Below are 27,430 nucleotides of genomic sequence, written 5' to 3' on the forward strand. Positions count from 1 at the left end.
CCGCCCGGGCCCGCTGCGGCCCGGCCCGGCAGGTGCTGCGCGGCCCGGGGCTCTGCGGGGCGGCCCCGCTGCCGGGGCGGCGAGAGCGGGGCTGGGCCGGGTGCCGGACCGGAGGCAGAACGGGGCGGTGGCAGCGGGAGCGCTCCCGCGGTGCCCCAGAGCAGCTCCCGTCCCTCGGGCCCCGGCCCGCTGCTCGAGTGCGCGTTTGTTCCCACACAAGCCCCCCCGAAGTGTTGTTTTAAGTAAAAAATAACCGTATTGCCGCTACATATTGGCACAACGCTCTGCACTTAATAGTCGTTGACTTGATCAAGCAGAGCAGCATTTACATTTTAAATCTGTCTGGTGATGGGTTCATGCTTTCTTAGGATTTACTTGGAACGTCTGAAACATGACACCACTGCTGGAGATATTTTCATCTATTCTATGGCATCGGATGTCACTGGACTGTCAGTCTGTGAGATGAAGTTTTGCATTCATGGATATACACACATCCACACTACAAGAGGGATAGCGCATGACTGAACGCACACAGAGACGAAAATAATCCAACCTATTAAAAAACCCCATACTTCGCTGAAAATTGCATTAACAAACCCAGTATTTTTTCCAATTCCTGTCTTAGCCACTGGAATAGACTGTCACAAAATATAAAAACACACATGCACAAAAATTGATGCACTAAAGCTGTTTAAGAGGGGACAGAATATACAATTTAATTTAATCAGAAGTATAAGCATTTAAAGAAAATAAGATAAGGGAAAATACATACAAACAGAAGCCAGAGGAACCATCTTAATATTTGAAACAAAGCCCTATATTTAGAAAGCCTTTATGAGATGAGGACACTGGAACAATCTACTATTAAATGGCCCTTAATGGCTAATTCTTACCTATTTCTTTAATGAGTTCTTAATACAGTATGATATTATTTAAATGTGATTTGATCCAGGTGTACTTACCATTTATCAGTCTAGTCATTCAAGCCCCATTAATGCAAAATACTGTTTTAAATTCTTATTTTAAAAAAAATTTAAAAATTAAAAATTCCAAGAGCTAATCTGCTGCAATAGTGTAAACGTAGGACATATCTTTGTCATAAAATTTTTCATCTCTATTTGCTATCCTTACATTAGGCCATGCCTACCAATAGCCCATGTCTAGTGAGATATGGCTCAGAAAATTTACAGTGGTAGTGACCTGGTCCCAGATGGGTTTGTGCTTATGGAGTTTTATCTGCAGCACAAGCTGTAAAGTTGCCATGTACTGAACAGAAACCTTACAGGACATTCTGGACTGAATCAAATCCCACTAACAGTGGTGCTCAGAGCTCTTCAGAGCCTGGAAGATGCTGCTTTTACACATGGGCCAACCGTGGAATTTAGATGCAGCCAGAAAGCTTGGAGCATGCACAAGAGAAAAGAATGATGTCTTAATGTATTGTAATGTGGAGTTAGATCTTTGTAAACATTTTACTCTGACACAGCAAGTAATGTCAGACCCATGGCCTGAAAAATGTCACAGTCCATTAGCACTAGTTGTCTTGTCAGATGTTTAACCTTAAGGTACACAGCATTACATTATTACTGATCTGGATTTGTTTCCAGTCCAGCTGAAATGCAACTGGTAATCTGGAATGACATCTGATGTGCTAAACGGCTTCAATAATAAGCAGATGACACAGATTTTGCATTCTTACAAATGCCTTACAATGGCTGCTTCAAAAAATTATAGAAGATTTGTCATCAGACAATTATAAGTGAGAAAAGCATACCTAAAATAGCTTATTATTTGTTATCAATTACCCATCTAAAGCCATCTGCTGACTTTTGGATATGTAAGCACATCCATTTGCACTTGGGTTTTCTGTCTCAGATTGACCTCATCATGAAAACTCCATCCAAAATCCATTTCCTTCCCCATTTACCAAACTACTGCAAGTCTCACTGGAGTTCAGACACTGTGTCAGTGACAACACAATGTGCCAGTCAAGTAATACTGAGCTCACTATTACAGTACACTTGACAGGCAATTGCTCTCACTGTTTGTGCAGCAGGGTTTCATTTGACTGATAGGAATGCTTCCCAGTTTCCAGAAGCTTGTCGTCTATCCTGCTTGTTCCTTAAGCTTTTGATAGATACCCATGAAACACTGCAAGACTGCAAACTCTTCACAGGAGTGAGAAACTACACCTCAGGTTACACTCAATTCTTGCCTTGATTTCTGCATCCAAAGACCTCCTGAACATGTCAAATGTATTTATTAATGGTTCAGACTGAGCAGTGGCCTGCAAATAGACCCTGATCACAGCATGTGCTCATCCTTTGAGCCGCTGTGGCACAGCCTAAGCACACCCAAACAGCCAGGAACTGCAAACGTTAGATTGCTGCTTTAGAGATGGGAACAGATCGGGGAACCTTGTCAAGTATTGTTCTGTGTTGTACTGGTATAAAAGGTGTTCAGCTTGTCAGCCTAACCACAAGCCTCCACAACAATTTGAGGGAAACAACTGCCTCTAGAAACCTTTTCAACCCTGCTAGGCAAAACAGAGAAGTGTTAAATTGCTAACAGAGAAAGGGGAAACACCTATCACAGCTATTAGCACTGGTAATGCAAGAGACAGTATTAATTGAGTATTCTAAGCACAGGACAGAAAACATTGAGAAGCTTGCCTCCTTCTCCTCTTTTTAAACCTACTGAGCAAAGTAATGAATTCAGCTTCCAAGATGAACCAACAACTACTCCTAACTACTTGTTCAAGGACAGCCCCAAAGAGAAATAGTTTAAATGCAACTAATTAAACAAAGACGTTTATGTTGTTCTGACTTGGAACATGAGTGGGGAGCATTTCTGCAGACTGTTGGATTATGTTTTGCATTCTTGTCTAAGTGAAGCTGCATGGTTAGGCTTAATTCCAGAAGAATTTTGAGACCTACTTATCACTAAAATTTAAGATTTGAACAGTAAATACAGGACACAACCACCACCCTTCTTCCCTACCTAGCATAGAGGAAAAAAGCATTCTTAAAAGAAGAAAATGTGTCATGTAATCCACCCCCTGTCTGAAGGAGGTTTAGCCACACCGAGTTGTTATGAAGCTGAAGCTGTCAAACCACTCTGAGGTACAGCATTTACCCACTGCTCTATCACTGCTACAAACACAACTGCATGCAAACCTCTTGCAGGGCAAGGGCTGCATGCTGCATTCTCCCATGGAGATGAAAACCTACTTACTGGGAAGGAAATGTGATAGAAAAACACTACAATAAATCATCCAGGGCCTCCACATTTTCAGCTTTAGCAGAGGCAGCTCCTTCACTTTTTAAAAATTATCTAGAGCTAGTTTTACACATAGGCTTTCAGTTAAAAAAGGGCCTAGACTGGCAGTATAAATTCACATAATCATGCATATTTTTAATTGTTTTTCTGAAGTCTTCATAGGCTTGCAATGAAATCAGTTCTTTAAAATGTTTAGGAAATCTTGTATTGATTCAAATCAGTAGCAGTAATGCTTAGAAATGCTCAAGTACTTTTCAGCACTTCAAACACCTATAGAAAATGTTGAAAATTTCTTTTCAGCACTTAAAGAGCTCCTCTGAGGAGTTAAACTCTGCCCAGAGGTTGTGATAACAGCTGCTGGCAAATAGGAAAAAGCAGGTGATACTGAAAGCAAAGCCTTTCTCCATTTGCAACGCAATCACATGTCCTACTATCAGGTGAAGCATTCAGCTCCCAGCTCACATTAGGGTTGCAGGTCTAGATATGACTAGAGTTTAAAACATAAAAACAAGTTCCAAGCATCAGAACACTGTGCTTTTGCCTTTTTGGCTTCTTACTCAACAACAGCCATATGTGAAACCACACAGGTGCAGCGATCACAACAGCCTTGTTTACCAAAGACACCCAAAACCAAGTGTAGGAAAACTGCAGCTCTAGATAATCTTTAAAAACACAATTCACAATTCTGTTCACCCTGTTGACAATCAATTTTTAAGTGGCTTCCAACTGATATATGCAACACCCCAAAAAGAAAATGATTGCTCCTTAACACATTTCACCCTCTAGATTTAGTGGTATTTTAGTCTTCATTTATTTCTAGACCTCCAAGTAGCACACTGTCGAAGATGAATCTAACTGAGGTTGTCCTCATTAAGTTACCTCTTTTTCATCTATTTAAAACTGCTACTATGCTGACCCTGCAATCATTCCATTTTGCTTCAAAGTCCCTTCCTCAGTTCCTGCTGAGGAGGTGTGCTTTTGTGCTGCGTGGGCCTACAGCTATATGTCTTAATCAAGTCATTTTAGAGACTACTCCACAACTCCCAATTAAGTACATTGCTATCCCCAACTGTTGAACTGCTTGATGTGCTTTGCCAAACAGCTGCTGCAGTTCTGCACCTGGTGAAATGAACTATGAGCTGGCAAAATATTTTGGGGTTCATCTGGATGAAAGGTAAATCCAAAGTCATTATTATCAGCTAGGCATGCTGTTGGTAGCAAAAGATTTTAAACATCTAGTCAACTGAATTTTCACCCGGCTGCCTCTCACTTTGAAATCCCTTAAAAGGATATAATATTTTCTGCTTTTCAGAATCTAAGGTAACAGCAGTACACTTTGGAAATAAAGTGATTAGAAAGATGAGATTATCACCAATTAATCATCTGCCACCTGCAGTGGGGCCATGGAAAGATTACAACGTTATGAAGAAATAGATCAAACTGGACTTGGTAGCATCCCCCTTTTGTCTACACCTAAAAGGGGGTATGAAGTGATGGGTATTGGATTACTGACCATGCTGCCACTGCCGAGTCCCTGTTTGACAGAGATTCTCATTTATACAGTTTTGAAGGATCAATCTTCCTACAACATCCTGACAAACAGCAGGAATTGTTTGAAAGCTGTTAGAGCTCTCTTTTTCATGCATAATCTTGCCAGGGTATTTTGGCCTGTGTTGCTTGCCAAAAACTGCAGCTATGTATTGTTCTGTATATCCCTTTTGGTGGGGAAAAGTCAATGGACGGTGCATAAAGCAACTGCTGATTGTCAGCAGCACAAAGACCAAGCAAGATCCTAATTATCCTCAAAGAAGTAATTATTAGACCCTTCTTTAAGGATCATTGCCGTATAATAATTTTTTGGAATAAACAGGCTCTCCAAAGAACCACCTTTTCCTGTAAATCAACCAAAAAAGAATCATGCTGGTTGTGGTGAAACATCTTCAGTGTATTTTAGAGTCTTCAAAAGTCCTTTTATTCCTTATCAGCTTGGTGTAGACTGCTGTAGCACAGAGACAGAGTGGGCGAAACTGCTCAGTTACCAACTGAGCATCCTGCTGGTGACAGGTGACAGCAGATGCCTGGATGCAGAGGTCCTGTCACCTGGACAGGTGCTGGGGCCTTCTGTAGGCCTGCTGACACTTGACAGAATGTTCTACGTGCTTTGGTCTCTTTCTGAAAAATACCTTATTAGAAAAGTTCTTACTTCCCTGAAAAGCCTTTGGCCTATAGCATTTCTATTGAATTTTATGGGCAACAACTGGGTTTCACAACAGAAGAATTGCAATGCTCACAGGGATGCCCAAGACCGGCCTGGAGCATTTGCTTCCCCCAGCAAATGTATGACTGAGCTGACTAGTTGCTTTAGATCATTAGCCAGTTATATACCAGGGATAAGTAACAAGTTTTTTCCATTTTTTTAATCCCCGGACTTCCCTTTCTGCCCTCTTTTGCATCATCAGAGATAGCCAAGGCAGGAGAAATGGTGGTAGTGGACAGAGCATGAGATGAAGCAAGACAGGTTTCCTGCTCAGAATCTTCCTCACAAATGTGTCTGGCCAGATGCAGCACCAGGAAGCAACCCTGGAGTTTTCTGGCCTTTTTCTAATGAATAGTTCAACAATCAAGATGATATGGGCATATCCCAGTGGGTCCTCTGCCAGTCCATGTGCCTAGGGCATTAACAGCGCTTCAGTCTCTTTGTTTCCTCGCTTCTTATGGCAATGTTCTCATCTGTTGAACAAACTGAATGCTTCAACTATGCTTAAGGAAAACCAGAGAAATCTAAGTCTAAAGCCAGCCAAAGTTGTGCCTTCTGCCTATGAACTCTGGAAATTATGTCTAAGTCGAGTTGCCAGAGAACAATTGAAGCAGTCTCACATATGGGATGAGGATGCTCAACACAAGGAATTTGTGTTGCACCCACTTTCAGATTGAGCAAAAGTAACCCGAGAGCAGCTGTAAATATGCCAACTTTTAAATTGCTTCAAGTCATGCCCAGCAACAGTCAAACCTCCCTCTTATGCTATATGAGACCAGCAAGCAAATTTTCCCCATTTTTAACAATGTGATTAAGAATGTGAGCATTAGTGGGACAGATAAGCTACGCTGGGCACTCAGAGAACTAATATGGAAAATATTTTTCTTTCATGGAAAGTAGAAGCATCTGTCCAATCAAGCAAACCAAGCAATGATTCTGTGTTACGAAATACTCTTTTTATAACTATTGACATTTCAGTTGGTAGTGCCACATGTCAATAGTGGTTTTATTGCTCACATTTAAAGACCAGCTTTCAGGACAGGATTCATCTAAGTTGACATTGTCTGATCAGCAGCATATTTCCTGCTCCTGTGAGCATATACATTATTTATACAGCTTTGCACTAGAGCATATTTGTGCTATTGTTAGAAAAAAAAAATAAGATCTGGTATGTTTTCTGTGTCTCAATGCAAAATACAAGCTTAGAATCGCACACGCTTTTCAGGACAGTTAAAACTCTGTGTTAGGACTCTCTCCAGAATTAAGTCTTCAAGCCACAGTTATATGGGCTTCTAAGCCTATCTGACCCCCTCTTTTCCAGCACAGTGCTTAACAGAGGAAGGGGGGAAATACTGTGCTATAGCATTTTCTCCAGTTCCTCCTCAGATTAATACTGAGCCCCAGAACAGAAACATTGGCTAGCCCAACATATTCTCTGATCATGTACTAGCAGATCACTGCTAATTTCTCCCATTTCTCACTTCTTCAAACTTTAGAGCCCCTTCAGCAGCCTTCACTTCTGATGTCTTCCTCCACAGCACCATTACATTCTTGAAATTATCAAAGAAAATTCATTACTTCTTATGCCATTAGTAAAAAATAAATGGCAGCTGATTATGGCTTTTAAGGCTTCAACTTTAAAGAAAACATAAACTTTAATGATCTATTTTCAAAAGTCAATACAACCTCAGCTACTGTACATCAAACAAACAAAACACTGCATACCTACTTAGAGTGATAAATAAACGATGATACAGTTCCTGGGCATGAAATCCATACAGATAATTCCTTTGCATAATTCTGATTATTAGACATGATAACGTGACACTGTTGAAGGATACTAGACTTTAATAGAAGCAAAATAATAAGATGATTCACTTACAAAGGAAGATAATTATTTGAGAGCACTGTTTTGCTAATAATCACCAAGTTCAGAGAACACCTGCAAAGAACCATCTTCACTTTGAAAAGGGGAGTGCAGTATTCTAAGCTGATGAATTTGATTACAAAGCAGAGCATATAGAGCAGAACACCTATAGAGGATCATCTATTGCTTCATCTATATTGTAATCCGCATTTGTTTTAATTTAACTCATGACAGTATTTTTCAAACCTATTTAGAAAACAAAATGGGAAGGATTTAGAAACCTTCTCATTTTCTGTTTTAGTAATTTGATCTGAGCTACTAGCACTTGCTTGATAAGAATAATTTTTAACTCATAATATAAACCTTACTAGCATACACCCATTTTACAGAAAAGAAAGCGCCAAGCATTTTTCACAAAGGCACATCATTCCTGATTATTTCAATCCCATTTAAAAGATTTTTGACAGGGCTACTGAAAGGCTTGTCAAAGAAGAGGGAAACATTATGACATTCTTTCCCCATATCCCTTTCCAGAGCGTGAAATATGAGGGCCATTTCTAATAGAATCAAGGCTAATTTAAGAGCTGTTAATCTTTACTTTAAGGCTGCTGGAGCTGGTGGGGGGTTACCTCTAGCACAGGGCAGCTGTTCATCAGCACACTACTCTAGTCAGGTCCTAACACATACCCCTGTTCTTAAAACACAGACTTCCTCACTCCAAAGCCCACGTATTGCAAGCATGTACTCTACAAGCTACAGTTAGCAGATACTTGAATTTCAGTACTGGGTTGTTCGGGTTTTTAAGTGTCCAATAATTCAAAATGCTTTTAATGATTCTATTCCTTTTTAGCTAAAGGACAAAACATTTGGTGTTTTTTAAACTGACTTCTGAAGGTGATTAAAAAAGTCTTTACTGACTTTTTTGGGGTCTGTTTCTACTAAGCAGTACTTTTCTTATTTAAAAGAGTCACTTATCTGGTCTCCAGCAAGAACTACTGAAATTGATCTGCCTTTTTAGTTAAAGTCCAGAGCTTTTACACTTTACATTTGTTCAACAAACTATTACAAGTACACAATCCACAAGAAGTTGCATGATAACTGCAGGTAAGGTACAGCCTGCTGCACCCATCTGAGCCGTCCTGCTGAAACCCATGGGGCCACTCCCACACTTTTGGGATGAACAGCCTAGATCCAGTATGTTGGGGCACTGCTCTCCTAGAGACTCCGTACGAAAGAACCAGGTGTTCTGCAGTATCTGCAACAGGTCAGGAGTTGTCAAGAGAAAATGAGAAGTGTATGAGCTGGGGTATGAAACAGTGAAAAATGAAATACCTGCCGAAGAACAAACAACTCAAGAAAATAATTACTCAAAGAAGGAAGTATATCAATAAAACGTGAAAGTTAAAAAAAGGTGTACAAGATCAAGATATGTTCACTTTCTTTTATTCACCATAATTACAGCAGCCAGAAGCACCTCTCCAGTTCACTGATCAAAGTGCCAGCCTGCCCACTGCTGAGGAACAGCCAGACGAGGCGTGGAAAGGAGCCCCTGTGCATGTGACTAAATGAATGGATGGCACCGTTTTTTAACAAATTAGAGATGAATGGAAGCTGGATTGCTTCTAACAGAAGAACACTTCAAAAGGAGGTGAAGAAGAACCGAAGTTCAGAGATATTGATGAGATCTGCATCAAAATGCAGAGAGAGGAAGCTTCTGAAGCACTGATGAAGATAGTTAATATGATAGAAAATGAAGAGAAATGGCTATCTGATAGGAGGAGAACTACCAATGTAGAATAGATAAGGTATGGCAAAATTGAGAGGACTTACGCTATTGTTACCCAGAAATCATCTTCAGTTTTCTTCACAACCTGCTCCTTAATAATTTTGAAAAATCATAGAGAAGAGGCATATTGTAAAAATCAAAGGATATTCTGATAGAAGGAATTACTTAGGGATTACATTTTCCTGTAGCATGTTTCTGAACAACATGAAACACTAGACAACTCTTTCTGAGCCTCAGTTTTGAGGGAATGAGAAAATACAGTATTCCCTGTGACAGCTTCTTGACTCTCCTCAGTATCTGTGATACATCTGCTGCATTTCCATTCAGTACTGAAGGGAAATAGGGAAAAGTAGCAAATGGGAGCTGGTGCTAACAGAACCTGAAAGCTCTGACTCCAAGTCAAGTGCACTACAGGAGTGATCAGGAATGCTCAGCAATGCCCAGGACAGAAGAGACACAAGCAACAAGTGCAGGCAGCTGCCTTCACAGCTGGGAACATATCGGCGCCTGTGGTGGGTCTGCCGACATCCCACAATATGCTGTAGATCCAATAGCAAGGGTCACCAAACCTTGCTGGCAGGGCCACTCCATTCAGTGAAAGTATTTGATTCCCAAATTTGATTTGGGAATTTTTCTGCAGTACAAGGAGGGAAAAACGGAGGTAATTCCGGATCCTCAATATCTTTGCTCACTTACACAGTCAAGGTCTTGGAGCCCCCTCTGAAATGGAGAGAAATTACACAATGAACTAACCACTAGAAACTCCTAAAGATCTCTGAGGAGAATGTTAAGAGAAGGGAGGAGTAACCACTCCTGAGGACTCCGTGCCTCATTTTCCTCAGGGGTCCTAGCCACTTTGTTCAGGAGGCAGGATCAGCTGGCACCAGCCTCTGAAGTTTGGGGGCCCATGGACCCTCCCAACCCACAGGAAGCTTTCAGATGTGCATTGACCCCTGACAGGGCAAACACACCATTCAAAAGCCCTGGACATTTTAATTCTTTCTCCCCAGTCTTGTCTTCTTTGCTTCATCTGTATAACTGTTGGTCTTGCCATACATTCAAAGCTACACAGAAGCATTTGTTCCATGTTAGACTTTTCCATGCACGCTGGTATGCTGCGAAGAGCAATATGTGCAGTTTCATAAGGGGAAATAAGTGCATTATTTTCGCCTTCACAGACTTTAGCCCTTCCTCTTTAGCTGTCTAGTGATCCCAAACTGAAAACCTGCCAAGGCATTGCACTACAAATGCTTCATTGGTTTTGTCAACCAAATAAGAAAACAAATGTATTCAGGCAATCATTATGTTTAAATTAAGCCTGCAAAACATTTAACAGTATTAGGAAGGAAAAAATACATTGAATTTTTATATGATGAAATTGAAAGGAAAAAATATATAAAGCCTATTAAAGAAAAAAACAAACAAACAAACAAACCAAAAAACCCCATCAGTTTCCCTGACATGAGAACTAGCTCTCATATGTGCCCCCCAAAATCCATGCAGGACCAGAGGTCTGTACAAAAGAGGAGGCAGTTGAGGTTCACATGGGAATTGCAGCCAGCATGGTAACCACAGGCAAGCCTGCCCTTTTGCTAAGTGAAAACGGTGCTGTCTTTGTCAGGAGAAAATCAGAATATGTTTCATACTGCTATACCAAAACCTCAGACCTGATATAACTTTAGAGGTGCATCACCAATACTTCGGGAGCACTGACAATCACACAACCGTATCGTTACATATGCTCACAGATATTTCTCCTTCTTCAAAGGCTCAAATACTTGTTTTCAGTACTTGCAGTGCTGATTCAAGTTATTTCCCACCCAGCCACTCAGGAGCTTTGCATTTTTATTTTCTCATTAAAATAAAAGGACAACTTAAGGAAGCACCAGCTTGGCATTAGTTGGTCCTACCAATACTATGGTAGTTTCTTAGTTAGTAATTATTTCATGTGCCGTGATACTGAGTAGGACACAATCATCCAAAATTGTGAAATAATGTTCTGCCACATTTCGTATGCTTGTTGCTGGAGATTGACAGATTACTGATGTAATCCAAAATCCAGCAAAGACATAAGAACAAACTTAAAAGACACCGGTAGCATGAGTAGCAGAATGCCTGTATGGTTCTTGCTCTGCTAAGTGAGGTGAAAAATCTCACTAGAAATAGGCCTAATTATACTCCCTACTGATGAAGATGAAGTAATCAATAGGCAAGGACTGGCAAAGGCAGCACAAGAACGGCTGGTGTACAGAGGGTTTACAAGAGCGAGGATTAGGATATGGAACACTGCAGTATCTTGGTGCTCACAGTGCTCTTACAAAAACCCAAGCCAAACACAACTAGGTCACATTTGAAAGCAGTATCTTGCCTTTTTAAAGGATATTAGTTTACTTCCAGGTTATTATTTTTTTCCCTTATCACTAGGACCATTCAATATTAGCACGAATATTGTTATTCCTTTTTGGCGATCCTGAGTTTTGCCAAAGGGGATTAGTGGGAGTGCTGTGCTGTGGTTTCCCCACTGGCATTAGGCAGTGCTGCACGTGTGTGCCGCAGGATATGATTCCATACTGTGTGCACAGCATTCCTACATGTGCAGGTCAGCTGCATCCCTCTGAGAGCTGCATTTGCAGCTGGGGTTTCCAGGGAAGTGATGTTTAAGATCACTGCCTGCAAGGCACGGGCAGAAAGGAGGGGCAGGACTGTCACCAACTGCCGGATTTCTTCAGGTCTCTCTCTGAGTTACTGTTTCCAAACTAGAATTGCTGGGTTAGGGGAGTCTTCCTCCATATCTGTGAAACCAATCCTGTGCTGTCAGTGTAATGCTTTGTGCTCAGGTTTGACAGACAGGAATAAAGGGCTCCCTGAATAACTGTGGAGCACCATCTCCCCCTCTCTAATTCTCATAACAAACATGGTGGTGTCTTGACAACACAAAATTAAAAGAGACAACCCAGAGAATACAAAAGCTTCCCATCACATCACTCTAGGAAGTTTGGAAAGCACTAATTTTTTGAACAGTAAATACTAACCAATCCTTTCTCCTGGTTTCTGCATGGCTAAATATGGATCCTCATTTGCTGTCTCAGCATATTTTGGTCAAATGTAAGTATGATAAAATAGTTTGAGGATTAAGACTCGAGATCAGAACTTAGCAGTGGAGCTTATAATGTGTTTCATGAGGTGTCAGATGGCCTGTAATGGAACATTTGGAGTAGAATTCAAACAGATCTGAGGTTGTAAGAGTTATTCAACAGTGAGTTAATGAGAGCACTCCTTTATAAAATGAAGAACTACAGAGTACTTTTATTGAACCATACATTTTTTGAAAAGCATTTACTATGGAAACCAAGTTCTATGAAAAGATCCAGAATATGAGGGAAACCACAGGTATGGCATCTGAACCAGCTTTCTGACCAGAGAAAAAAGTATTTTAAAGCCTGGTGGTAGGGGGTGATTGGATAGGAAGATAAAAAATCCCTGTTCAACAAAAGCAATGTTGAAGCTTGCAGTTTTTAGTGATAAAGAGCAAGCTGTTGCACTCCTCCTCTATATGCATTTCCCTCGCTTGAGAATATTTCATTATAGAGGGTTTTTAAAAAGACTGAGCCGTTTAGAGTGGTTTTTTCACTCATCATAGGCAATTGTAAGCTCTCCTGGTCATTTGCCTAGCTGACCTCCCTATAGAGAAGTGCTGGAAACAACGTTACAGAGACTAAAAGAAATCAGCTCCACCAGGAATAGCTGGATGAGCCAGTGGAGGCACAAAGTAGAAACTGCTGTGAAGTGGTACAGACCTGGTGCAGGCTCAGGAAATTGCACAAAGCAAGAGCCTTTCACCTCTGGGAACCCAAAACTTACAGATTAAACTTAATAATTAATAAAACCCATCAGAACATGGATAAATGGGCTCTCACTGAGTAAGCACTCTACTTCTCAGCTAACAACACTGTTTATACACCTGAAACGTGCTTTCATGTGCACACCTGGAAGGTGATCATTTCCTTTATTCCCTGCAAAAACAGCTTCACGCAAAAGGCTTAGTAGTTACAAGGTCACCAAGGTGCACTACCCATAAGTACAGTGTCAAAATATGCATTTTATGAAGAAGGAGGAGGGGAAACAAAGTCCACTTAAGAAAAACAATCTACTGGGTTTGTACATCAGATCTAGATGGAAAGCAAAAGAAAATCTATGCTGCTTTGCAGCTTCTTTTAAACCAGGTGAACTGAAAATGTGCGGAGCTACACATTTCAATATAATATGCCCACACCCAAAGGGTGCACAAGGAGTGGAGAGGAACAGGACTACATGTTCCTTTTTCAAATTGCACCTATTATCTAATATACCAGTAGAAACATTTCCCACAACAATGATATGCATACGCCTCAAATCCTGTTTATTTGGCAACCTTGATGTATACTTCATTAAAGCATTGCCTGGCATATCACCCTGCTAGCTTATTGCAATGATTTAGGCAAAAAACCCAGACCTCATTGTAAGCATAGCAAAAACCAAGCGTGGACTGTCATTTTCCAGATGAATTTACATAGCTTTAGAACCACAGACTGTTTACATGGATGACACAGACTAAAAGTGTTTGTCCTGCATCACAATACTCTTAAGTGAAGACAGCTGGATTCTATTCTATCAAGCACATCACTCAATGGAGCTGCCAACTAAATTCAAATTAAGAAAGCAGTTATCATTGAAAAAAGTCAAAGAAAAGGCAGAACTGGATGAAACTAGATCACAGACTGTGTTTAAAAAGTTTAAAAAAATATCCAGAACTGCTTGCAAATTGAGTGAATTAGATGCGAAAGAAAAACAAAACTGTTGCGCTTGGAGTTGGCAAAGAGAATAATGGCTCCATCAGTAACATCAGTAATTCTTTTCTACCTTCTCTAGGCTGGGAGGAAGCAAATGGTACCTTCTGGGTGCTGTGTTGTTCCTGGTGTTTCTGCAGACCAGGCCTGCAAGCCTTCCATGGAATTCAGAAAACACTTCCTCTTGCAAATGATTTGCAGAAGACTTCATTGTGCACTCGGAAACATTTATTTCAGATTACATCCAAAACGAGCTGCAGCACGGCCCTACAACTTTGGGTGTTCTGTTCTTCACCTCAATATCCTGCACAAGGGCTCTCAAACACCTTTGGCAAGTGGCACTGACAATGATGTGCTGGTTTCACTCCTCTAACAGAGAACTGTCCCAAACACCTAAGACAAACTATTTTGAGAAGAGCCATGCTGTGGGAGCAGTTAAAGAATTATGTAAAAAAATCACTCCATTCAGCTTGCAGCTTAAGCAGGGAGTGAAACAGAAAAAATATTTCAACACACAAAAAAAGCTGGTAGGGACCTTCATCTATTTATCTCCTGTGGCTTCTCTTTGGGTCAGAAATGACCACAGTGCCAAATGCATAGCACATCAGTGATTACCCAGTCCTATTTATAATTCCCATATGCCAAACAACTATGACAGAAGGCTCACCATAAACTCCCTCATTTTCCATTTATAAATAATACACAGTTTGCTGAAAGGATTCCACAAATAGTAGCACTGCACATCTGCAGTAACATAGGAAACTTAGCAAATGTGCATTATTGGCAAGTTTTTAAAATACTTATAGGCAAGTTTGTGGTTTGTCTATGGCTGCATTTAGTGCAGCTCACATGATCCAATCTGTGCATATTTACTGGGTGTAATGTTACTATATTTACATTACTAGTGTATCCAAATATATTTTTGGGAGGGTAAAAAACGGAGGGAGTGGTGACTGAGTCAGGATCCCACATATTAGATTTCCATTTGGAATAGGTTTCCCAAGGCATCTAATTTCATTTGCAGCATTGTATGTCTGGGACTTCTCAACATCTAATTGATGGAAAATATTATGTCTGTGTTTTTATCCAATTCCTAAAAGGCATTCCCTTTATATGGTTATAAGTACTTTAGTTGGGTATGCCAGCACACTTTTGGTGTTGCCATACCAAAGCAAGCATGCTGGATTTTCCATAACGGGCATAAATTCCTGCAGCTGCTGGGTCTTGGCTTTTTTAACTATCGACAGCATATCCAGCAATATACCCTTAAGAGTCAAAAAGTATTTGGGACATCAAGTATTTGAAATTGATTTCCTAAAGATCTGTATGGATCAAAAGAAATTCTTGAGTTAAGACTGAGTCCTGCAGGAATGAGGGAGAAAAAAACCAAAATATAAGGAAATCTCTTATTGTGTCAAAGTTGGCAATAAGGAATGAGAAATATCTACAGAGAAGCCTCATTTGGTAACACCGAGTCCCTGTGTTGGAGAGGTATGTCAGAAAGAAGCATTTTGCTAGGGGAAGTAGAGGTATTTTTAATTGAAATTTACAAGGATCACATTCGCTCCTGATTTATCTCCTTCCAAATCAGAGTTTAGAGTAGGAATTACTTTGTCTCTGAACCATCAGACTGGAATCTGATTCTGCAGGAATACGATCAGAAGCCCAGGGATGGACAACTGCTTCATTATCATCTTCTTTCCAACTTAGACCAGCAGATAGGACCTAAGGGGGATAAATTACTGTGCAGAACTAGACTACAGCTGACATTACTCTGCTTTACGAAATGAAACACTTTGTTTGGACCTGGACCACAAAAAGGATCACTGAGAAAAACTGTTAATGAATTTAAAGGAAGTAGAAAACCAATGTCAATAGAAGATGTGACCGGAAAAAGAAATTAACAGGTCCACAGCAGCAGTTTCAATTGCAATTACCAAACCATCTCTTTGGGGTTTACTTTGCTCCAGCCCACTGGCAGGGCCAGCACAGGGCTCAGAAGGAGCTGTGACTTTTAGCTCCTCAGCAGGCTATTCAGCAGCTCAGTGATCCATCCAGACCTGCTGCTCTGATCAAGGCCCACCCATGCTACAGCAGATGAAAGAACACTCCAGCCAAGGTGTTCCAATTGCTGTTCAAATTCTGAGTGGCAACAAACAGCTTACTCATAAATTACAGATCCAAAACCCAACAAACTTTTTGCATAAGTGGGAAATAAATTACATACGTGATTACTGATAACAAAATTAGCAATTCTGGCTTTGTATTCACTTTGCTTCAGGAATGTCCAATTCAAAAGCTGAGACTGTCAGAAGCTTGTGCCTAACATTAAAATAAATATGGTTTATAGACATTGTTTGTAAGCTAACAATTCAGACATGCTTATTTTTAAGCTAAGGACAGTATTAAGACAAAGGTGTAAGATCCTGCCATCACTACAAATAACTCCTATTGACTGAGTGTATAATGGCAGGACAGTTTTTCCCTATTTTCAGTATTTATGGCATTGAAAGCTCTGAAGAATTACTGCTCAGGGAATGTCAGGATTTATTAACAAACCAAGAGTCCAAAAATCAGTATTCCAGGAAAAAAGAACTATATGAAACTGCCATCTCCCACTTGCTGTACAATATAGACAAAATTCAATTAAACCCATGTAAACAAAGTTTCAGACACAAGAACAAAACCAATGATGCTTTTGCGCAAAAAGAACAGCTCCTTTGGGAAAAGATGAAATCAATATACTTAACCTTTACATTCCAGAGGACTGCCAAATCATCTCACTTTGGCAAGGATTCTCATGTAAACAGTCACCAATTAAATTAAAAATCTGTGAGAAAAATCTAGTTTCATTCCTTCTGGGAATGACTTTTGTGGATATAAATCAAACACCAGTGAAGGATAAGAACACAGTAACAATTCCTATAAATCCAAGGCTTATAGCCTCCAACCAGCTGAGTCCATGCAGACCCTAAAAGCCAGTATCATGTAGGAATATTCAAGCAAGCTCCAAACATGCTTATCCACGGAATACAAATAGCACCTCTAGCTCACTTATCAGCAAGGTTTCAGCTGGAACATGAAGAAAACAGTCAAAGATGCTGTGACACACTGAGTTGGAGAACCCTGGATAATACACTCCACAGGAGACCAGGCTTACTGTAAGGAGGCCTTTAATAGCTGATCAAGTGCTGACTGCACCTGGATTTTCACCAAGTGGTTCTGTGCCCTGCAACATGGAATCTGGCAATGCTGACTGCTGGTGGAGATGAAACAAAGGTTCTAAAGTTTATCTTAAAATATATCAGCTGAGAGCATGGGAAGGAAGGGGGGTTACAGTTCAAAACGGGAGAGAAGGTTTTCCCCATTCAGGGAGTTCTTGAGGCACAGCTCTTGATTTGGCTCCCTATCACCATGGGACAAGGTCTGAGAGACCATAAGTCAGAAGAGCACCAGGAGAGCACCAGGAGAAATGCATGCTTCTCCAAGATCCTTGGAGAGATAAAGTTAACTCCTATTCCAAAGGATGCTATGCAAAAAAAAAAAAAAAGCTTCTAGTTTGGGGTGAACAGGGCCATGAGCACTCTGGAGTGCAGCCTTTGACGGGTTCACTGTTTTGAGGGTGTGGGTGTGACACCATTTCTCCACATTTCTCCGGACTATTACAGAAGAGATAACACTTGCATTCAGTTTTTCCCCTTCAAACATGCTCTGAATGGAACATACGAGTGTTTCCTCATCAGCCCATCACATGTGGTGAGCTCTTGGCACACACAACCAGCCTGTTTTCTCAAGAAAAACATACACACACCTATGCAAATACAGCCCATGGCAGATTTCTTCAATTATCATGTCTCAGTCTCTCACTGCAAACCCTCAAGAAATCCCAATTTATACTGGCACTGTTGCTTTGCTACCTCCATTTTGTAGCTAGTGGACATGAGACAACTGGAATTAGATATGCCCTTGCCCAAGTCAGAGGAAAGTTTATGGCCAACTATGTTCTCATTAGCTTTCTGGCAGAGATTCTGGAACTATTGCTGGCCTGTACGTGCCTGTATTAGCAAATGGTGTGCATAATGTTCCTACCACATATCTAGCTGGAAGCTGTTCTGGCTATGGTTTCTGCCATTTTGAGTATTAAACATGCCTTTGACAGGTTTAGGTGAAATTTCAAAAACAGTCACAGGAAGACACACTCTGATGAATTCTACTTCAACTAATTTTGGTTCCAGTTCAAACAGGACATTATAAAAAGTCAAGTCGTGTTTGGAATATCAGAAACCACATTACTAAACTAAATGGTGCAATTTCAAAGCAATTAATACTTTGGTTAACAAGTCAGAGACCTTCAGACCCCATTTCCTTTCTGTGCATGTCAGTCAGGTTAACAAAACACAGAGCAGAAAGAACGAATTGCCTGGCTTGGTGTTCATCTTCAATATTCTTGTCACCGAGTCATTTACCTCTGCTGCTGACTTCACAGAACACCAGTCTCATCATGAGCTAGTGCTGGCTTAAAAACACAGATGCGCTGCAACTCAAACCTCAGCTCTGGAGAGGCTGTCAGACACAGGAAATACTTATCTGTATTATACATTGATCCTCTTCAGCTGGACACCAGCATTACCTTCCTCTGTGTGTGTATGGGCCATTAAACTCCATTGGAGAGATTCATATTCCTGAGATACACAGTAAACCTTGGCTAAAGTGCAGCTGTGCAGTACAGATGGCAAGACCTGCAGTGCTAAGGCCAGGATGGTTGCTTTTTCTCTCAGCACTAACATCATAAACTGATGTATCAAGAATCAATCCTGTCTTCTCCTCCAAAAGCTGGATTTGGCACAGCTTCGTTAAGGAAGAAAGGAACAAGTCTTGCAGAGAGATAATAAAACCAGGCACTGCAAAGCAGTGGTTATTCTGCCTCCAGAATTAGCCTCTTTTGGGAAGGTGCAGGATAGCACATAAGAAAGTAAATATGTTTAGGATAGGTCTGAGAGTGAGAGGAACAGGGTCCTCTTCTGTCTGAATCTCTGCTGAGGAAACCTTTCTCTCCTTTGTAAGCACCTTCCTCTTGTCACTTAACAAGTAGAAAGACTGACTGAGGAAGAGCAGTAACAATGTAGGAGCTATCTGAAGAGGAGGCAAGGGCGGTATTTAGACAAACCACAAGTTCTCATGTTCATTATCTTCTCACCAAATGAAGTCTTTTTACCCACCTGTGCATTGTTCTCATCCAGTTGCCCTACTTCTGTTTATTATGTAGCATTCATTAACTGGTCCTAGGGATAGCAATTGAGAGTGAGTAATTATCTCCCTAGCACAAAGAATAAGGGTCAGATTCTTAAAGGTGACTGCTGGAGGTTTAAAAAAAAATAGAAATGAAAAAACAATCAGGCCTATTTTGTCCCTTGGTGGTGCATAAAGACAGCCTGGATTTAAAGAAAGAGATATATTTTATTCTTAGTCTAAAAATTTTGCACTATCAAAGCTGATTTTGATGAGACACTTGCAGATTTCAGAGGCTCTATACTGTCACTTCTCCTTTCCACCTAGATACGTATGACCACTCTGTGTGCTCTTTATTCACGGTCGATTCAGGTAGCAGTGGTAAATCAGTTTTCACATCTGTCTCACTAAAACTTTAGCACACGTTCTCACACCTCCAGGTATTGTGATTTAAAGCAGCAGCACACCTGTGGGAGCACAGAGTTTACCAGAGACTGAAGGGCAGAGCTAAGGTCACTCAAGGATTATTCATAGGGCTGGAACATACCAAGCTTGTGCTGTTGTGAGGTGGCTGCTGTTGTTACCTATGTTAGTTGTTCCTTATTGTAATACAAACTTTCCTAGCTGGAAATACTGCCATTGTTATACTCAATTTAGTGTTCCTCAAGTAGCCTCTTCATTAGTAATCACAGAATGCCACCAGTTGCAGTGGTGAATTACAATGGCCCACTGTAGCCTACCAGGGGTAATCTTAATCCAGAAAGTCTTGGACAATGTCACAAAGCTCTCCTTTGCAGCAGTGAATGTTTCAGATACTTGATTTTTTCCTTCATCACAAACCATAGTCTTCTCTCAAGACTCCTTCCTAAATACCAGAGTGCTTCTTTTGGCAGGGCCTGGCCTTCTGCATAGAAAATATTTTTCTTAATAATAAATATGACTGTGTTCTTCTATATAAACAATAATGTAAAAGGCTTTCTATTAAGTAATGAAGGGAAGAGAGGCTTTCCAAACTATTTTTTTATGTTTCATGAAGCAGCAGTAAGGACAAGCCTGGATTTTGTGACAGGAGGATGGACAGAGGGGAAAGGATCACATTTGTGAAGTATCTGATTAAGTTCTGTAGTAAGGGGGAGAGAAACAAATTTGCAAAGTGTGAGCAATACAGTAGAAAACATTTTCTGACTGGAAATTGTAAGCATTAAGACAAAAAGAATGTTAAGCAGCATCAATCAACATTACTTGTTCCCTCCGAAAGCAGTCTGAATTGAAAGTCTATCTAAAAGCAGTACATTTCTTACAGCCTGGATATCTACACAACAAAAAGTTGCTAATAGAAAGCAAAGCAGTTAAACTGAAGTGTCAGCAGGGGCTACTTTGTCCCACAGAAATTTCAATTAGCTGACAGTGACTAAAGTTTCTCTATTTGCAGATGTTGCCAGCAGCTAAAAAGAAAAATAAGGAGCATACTTGGGAAACAAGTAGGACCCAGACGGTCTGTGAAACAATTGGAAAGTTGCCTCTTAGGGAAGGGATACCCGGCATAAAGGACCCTCACAGGACAGGGGAACACACAGCTGAAACCGGGGTTACTGGGACCACTAAGCAGCACCGTTCCAGGAGTTTGAAGAAAGACGAAAAGTGCTCCCAGCAGCAGCTGAGAGGGCTCTCTTGGGCTGTCACTTGCCTGTGTAGGAGGAAAAGCTCCTGTGCCCCTCGGACAGACGGCACTTGAGCAGCAGCTGCGGGTTTGCTCCGAGGCCAGGGATCAGTGCTCGCCTTCAGACCAGCAGCACAGCAGGAACACAGCCCTCTGCTTCTGCTGGGAGGACAGCTCCTGAGGCAGCTCAAAAACCTGCCCCGAAACTACAACAGAAAAACCCCAAGCAGTCGGAATTGCTGACCAGGGCCATCGAGCTGATTTTGCCGAAAGGGTGCGGGGCACATTCCCACAACACCACAGCTGGGCGCTGGGAAAGGATTTCCATCCCTTCACTTTCTGTGTCTTGGTTCTCCTTCTAGGGATGAGAGTGCTTCTCTGCCTTGCTCAAATTCTGAGCTACCAAAAACTGTGCAGTGCTTGCCGCTGACAGTAATGAGGGCAACCCTCGATATGATGACACAGATGGACAGACTCTGCTCAAAATTTGACATTTGTCATTTTTCACACAACTTGTGCAACCAACACACTCCCAAAGGACAGGCTGATCCTTACTGGCAGATATGACCCCCTTGAGACACTGATTCCTAAACTTTTTTTTTTCCCTTCATACTTGTAAAAGCTCATCATCAGTTAGCTTAGCTACAAATAAGAGCAGCCAAGCTTATGCCAAGACTCATCAAGTTACTGCAAAATACCTTTTCATTTATACTTAATTTGACTACTTTTCTTTTTTTTCCCCTGGCAGTCACTATTGAGTCCTATAAATTAATCCTTGGAACTGTTAATGTGAAGTATGAGTAAGAAAGTAAATTTAAACACTAATTGGATCCTACATGAACCTCTTCACAGTAACTACTCAACTAAGCTATGGCTCCTGTATTGGAACCCCACCAAATCAGTCCTGAAATGGGCCAAACACCATGTGCTAATCAGGAATGAAATAAAATATTAATGAAAATTTCAGAGCACTGTGTAACATCTTGGCAACAACTTTTAATTATTAGTGCCCCAGAGATTCACTCTGTCTTGAGTATTTTTCCATTTGCTTATAATGGCTTTTTTTTTTTTTAAGATTGTATTTTGAAAGTACAACCTTGGAATCAGCAATCATCCAGTAAAGAGCTGAAAAGTACACAAGGTGGTCCCAGGCTCTAGCTCTTCTGTAATGCCTCTGCTTTTCACCCCTATACTTTTATAGAAATCCTTTTGCTAATGGATGAAAAACAATTCCATAGTATGTATGCCAGTACAGATAAGTAATTATGAGAAGTAGACACACTAATCCTCCTTCTCAGAGCAAAAACAGGTTTTATGTAGCATGGGTTTCATCAAAGTGTTTTTCAGGGGAAAAAAATTTCTGTCTAGGCTCACTGTGGAAATGCCACTAGTTTCCAAGTAGAACTACAGATTTGCACTGCCATCCAGAAAGACTTCCAGAGATCTGAGCTGACAACTCCAAGCTCAGAGGAGTGGTTCATAATACTTATTAGTAAGCAAATGAGACTGTGTTTAGGAAGCGAAGCCGAGATTCCTTTCCCCAGAAATAAATACATTTGCAGCAGGTAATTGTTAATGTCATTCAAGTGCTTCTGGAATCACTAATACTCTACAGCCAAAACTACCCCATTGCCCAAGCATTACTCAGCCTGCCAGCTGGGGAGCAGGGGAAGGTACAGGACTGGGGCCTAGGAAAACATTGCAAAAAACAGTACTAACAGTAAGAGTAACGTAAATATACCCTTCACGGGAACTTGGCTATGTGTCAATACCAAAGCACAGATGGAAACTGATCTGTAATCACTGGCAGAGGCCTACAAAGGAATTTTTTTGTGGCTGACATTTTTAATTAAAACCTTTGTAATTATAACAATAGGATTTTGCAATGTGGCTGTTTACCTAAATGCTTTAAACTTCATTTACCACCTCGCCCTTCAACTGCCAAATTATAGTGAAATACAAAGGAATTAGAATTTGTTTTTTCCCTGAGGATTACATGGTAGCTGGCTAAGAGAGATTCACAAACACTGTCCTAAGGAGTTAAAAAGCTCAAGAATGTAATGGTTAAAATTCTCCAAGATGAAAAATATTACTACTTCTGGTGCACTTGAGTCTGGAAGGATGGCCTTCTGTTCAGGGGACAATAGGAGTATTCCCTGGCTTACAGCCAGCTCATAATTCACAGAGAGGCATTATCAGCCAAAGTTAATTTTTTTTTTGATTAATCATCTGCCAGAGCTTGAGAGTTTGTGGCTAATTGTTCCATTCTTGACTGCAGAATGAATTAGAGAACAATGTGCAGTCCAAACCCAGGAAGGGAAAACATAAAGCAAACCCCTGAGCACATAATGAATAGTTCAGATGAGTTGGGTAGTTTGCTCCTCTGTTCATAAAGATGTGGTGAAAATCCACTGCTCCAAGGAACAGCACGCACAAGTGATAGATGTTAAATCCTACACCGTGTGCTCACAGGTGACTGGACTCATGTTGGACTGCCTGGTTTATGGAATAATAGGTTTAAGCAAGGAAGAAAGGCGAGCAGGATTACATTAGAAGGTTAACTCAGATTTAAGAAGTAACTGACTGAGGCAGCAGGTGTCCAAGGAATGATGAATGGGCAGCAACATAAAACAGACACCTTTCATTATAGGTGGATGAAAAATACTGTTTAAAAGGATATTACAGAGCAGTTCATGTGGCTATCTCTCTATGCTGGCAATGTAAATTAAAGGTCTCTCAGTACCAGCTTGTGTAAGTGAAAGACCGAAAAACAAAATTCTCAGTTGCACCAACCACCATTGTTAGTGCCTTCCCAGCCAAATCATCACATTTCCAGTGTAAGGGCTTTTTAAATTTTTAAATTCTTTTAAATGTATTCTTCTGAAACAAAAAAGAAATGTAACATTAAAAATGAAAATGTAAAAAAAGAAAAACACATTAACACATGAGCCATAATACAGTCATTGTCCACGACTTCTCTCATTCACATCAATAACAGTATGTCTGCAAAAAAGCATGGAAAAAGATGAAAGACAGATAAATATATTGGAATTCTGAGGAAAAAAAAAAGAAGATGCATTCTTTGCTTGGGCTTCCTGTTTCTACTCAAAATGAAGACCTAAAATAAAAGGACACCCTTTTCACTGCCAACAAATAGAACTAATAAGGTAGTGACCAGAAAGGACAGCAATGTTTAGATTAAACTTTCAAAAGAAACAACAAAGGTATGATGACCTAAACATAAATAAATACTCCCTAATACTATTAGATGCTTTTGGGGTGAAGTAACAAAGTTGACTGACATTAGAGAATGAACGCAGAACAGAAACAGTGACTCAGAGGAAAACACATCCCCCCACAATCTGAGGAGATTCTGGAGCTCCATTCCTATGTAACACTATAAAAAAGGATGGGTAGGAACACATGGTTTTTAGCTCGCCATAGGCATGCAAATGGATGGAGGCACCAGAGATTGCTGAGCAGTTCAAAGGACCAAAAAGTCAATGTGAGGAACTACTGACACACTTACGCAGAACCTGGCAGCAAATGACAATCCATATATTCAAATATGAAAGAAAATGTGAACTTGTAGGAGCTAATTATTGCAGTCTTTTTTTTACAAGTTACTCAGCCAAGCAACACATTGTCAGCACTGTACAAATCACACCAAGTTAGTATTTACTAGGGCTAATTTTGAGTGAGTAAGCCAAGGCAGCAAAAGCTTTACCGCAGTACATTACACTGCCAAAAACATTCCTGAATCAGAGGCTGTCTGTGCATAGATAATGACAAGAAAAAGGTCGCACGTGTACACCTGCAAAAGAATTGGGTTCTGTGTGGAAAGCCATTCTCTATGGAGCACCTCCTTGTTTTCCTCTTTTCTCTGTATATCTCCATTGCTTTTAGCACTGGAAGCAATAAATTCCAAAATGAGCAATGTAGCTCTGGGGCCCGAATCCATAGAAGAACAATAGAAAGGAACATTAAAAGTTGCATTTCACTGATCATTTTTATGATGTGCAGGGGACACAAAACAGCCTTTCTCCCTTTTACCCTACTAAATGTTTTCTCTGTATGTGGTAATTTATATAATAATAATAATAATGACTACAACTACTGATATTGAATTCCAGCACTTCCTTAAATAGCGGAATGAACTACAGGTTCTTATACTGGATATGCTACACCATGGAAACAGAAATAAAAAACCCAGAAGATCAATCTGACTTTCCTTTACAAACTGAAGAACAATATAAAGAGCCTTCTCCAACCACCAGCCAATTCCGAACAGAGGCATTGCTAAAAGTATATGATTAACCTTCAGCAGCCATTTTACAGTGTAAGGAGTGAACATCTCATCCTTTCCCAAAGCTCTTCACTTGACAATGCATCTGTGCACACGGGTGGCCTCTGGAGCAGCAGAAGAGTCCTCTGTTCCCACAGTGTCACTGAGACGGGCAACAGCCATGGGGACCATTCCAAGAGAACATAAAGGAGACTTGCCAAAGGCAGTTTAGCAGAGCTGGTACAGCAAACACCACTTTGGCTAGGACATTTTCAGTCCCATACAGAAATTGCCCTTGCATCTTTTGAGTGTGTCTCCCAGAGCATTCCCGTTCAGATCAGGAGGGTGCTTTGCAGAAGTTGTCCCCATCACTTCCCTGTGCTTTGGTTTGCATCAGAGTGGCCCGAGAGCATGTGAACATGGTCCCTTTCTGAGGAAATTGGACTGGAAGATGCCCTCCCAGACAATATGGAATTCACTGCAAGAAGCTTCCTGCTACCACACCTGATCGACTCCAAAGTCAACAAACAGACCAACCACAGTGTGGATGTCAGATCCTCTGGGGCAAGTGCTGCACAGTGTTTTATCCATTCTCTTTCATTTGCATGACTCGGCAAAGCAGACATGGCTTTAGTGTTCTGGAGTCTTTACACTCAGTCTACACCAAGTTCAGACACAAATAAGTTGTAAACATGTACAGAGAAGTTTGCACACAGTGTAGCAACATTAATAAAAACAGATACTGACACATCTCCAGTAAATCTCCCTCTGGCTTGTGGATAAGGCTAAGAACTTATAATTTCCTTTAGTAACACTGCTAATATAAGAGATAAAACAGAGAGAAAAGCTATTCTGGGGAAAAATCAGAAAATTATTCTGCTACTATATGGAGAAAAAAATCACAGTACAAATACAGCGTCTAGGCAGTACAAAGTTTATGACATCATGGCTCAGCAGCATTCAAATAGTTTCATCCTTCCTTTAAAATTAAATGACAGCTTCATACCAACAGACCTGATATATTCTGATACATGGTACAAGATCTATGACGCTTACACACATAGGTCAACATTGCAAAAAAAAATACTGGCAATTGCAGCAGAATATAGCCAGGCTCACATATCCACTGTGTCCATCAGCAAGGTGAAATGAAAAATGGCTGTTATGCAAATCTCCGTAAACATTCGCTGCCTCTTTCAGATAATCAAACACCCTTTTCAGTCACTGAAATTGCAAAGTGATAAATTCCCTGTCTGCTTTGTGTTTGTGTGTAACAATAAATAACCAGCACGTGGCCCCGGGGCCGGGATTTCACGAGTCATTGAGCTTGTCACCAGGTGGGTGTCTGTCATTAGCCACAGGCAGAGCTGCTGGGAGACACATGCAAGGACAGGTCTGAGGGAGTCACAGGTGAGCGATGCTCATGGCACAGTCAGGTTCTGCAGTCTGAGCTGTGAAGGGAAGAACCAGCACCTCACAAAGCTCACCCTGATCTCAGCCACGAAGGGCTGACCAAGAACGGGGCCTTCTCACAGCTCCCGGTGAGACTCCACACAGGTGCAAGTGTGGACAGATAACCCCTGAGAGAGTTTGAAAGATGAGCAGCTGTTAGACAAACTGAGTAAGGAACTTCGAGCATCTTTACTACTTTAGTCAATTTCCAACAATGAGGAATTGTCTTTGGTTTTGGTGCACAGAACAGACAACCATGGAACAGAGTCAAAAGAATACTGGAAGATGTTTCCTGTGTGATGTGAAAAATTGGATTTAAATCCCATCCATTAGAGTGCAAAACAAACCATTTAGCTAATTCCATTGTGAAATTTAAAATTCATGGTAAAGAAATATATTAAAGGCTTTTTCACAATCACAAGAAGATGAAATATAGTTAAAACATGCATGTGAAATGTGTACATTTTCCCTACAGAGATAATAAATAAGCTAAATAGCTATTTTCTTCCTAATTATTTGCATGTGTTAGGATAATATATGCAACTAAACATAAATTAATCCTGAAGATTTTTTCATGTGAGCTATTTCTGAGTAGAGTCATATTGAATTCAACCATAAAATAAACATCAGTTTATTCTATAAAATATAGTACAGCATGATAAATGCAAAATGATTTTTACTGCCTGTTAATACACATACATTGGAAATGTCAAGCTTAGCGGGGCAATAGTGCTGTGGGTATTGTTTGAAGTGTAAGGATGATGGGGCCTGGAGAGCTAAAAGGGATTT

The 27,430-nt window shown here is 40.6% G+C and overlaps 1 protein-coding gene across 1 annotated transcript in view; it reads right to left on the bottom strand.

Moving 5' to 3' along the window:
- Positions 1–27,430, bottom strand: part of RORA (RAR related orphan receptor A) — a 382,907-nt gene that overhangs the window by 66,916 nt on the left and 288,561 nt on the right. The gene's annotated exons all lie outside the window — the stretch shown is intronic.

The sequence above is a fragment of the Corvus kubaryi genome, unplaced genomic scaffold, assembly GCF_017639235.1.
Source record: "Corvus kubaryi isolate FWS band 111438036 unplaced genomic scaffold, C.kubaryi_AGA036_p1.0 37394, whole genome shotgun sequence".
Lineage (NCBI taxonomy): Eukaryota > Metazoa > Chordata > Aves > Passeriformes > Corvidae > Corvus > Corvus kubaryi.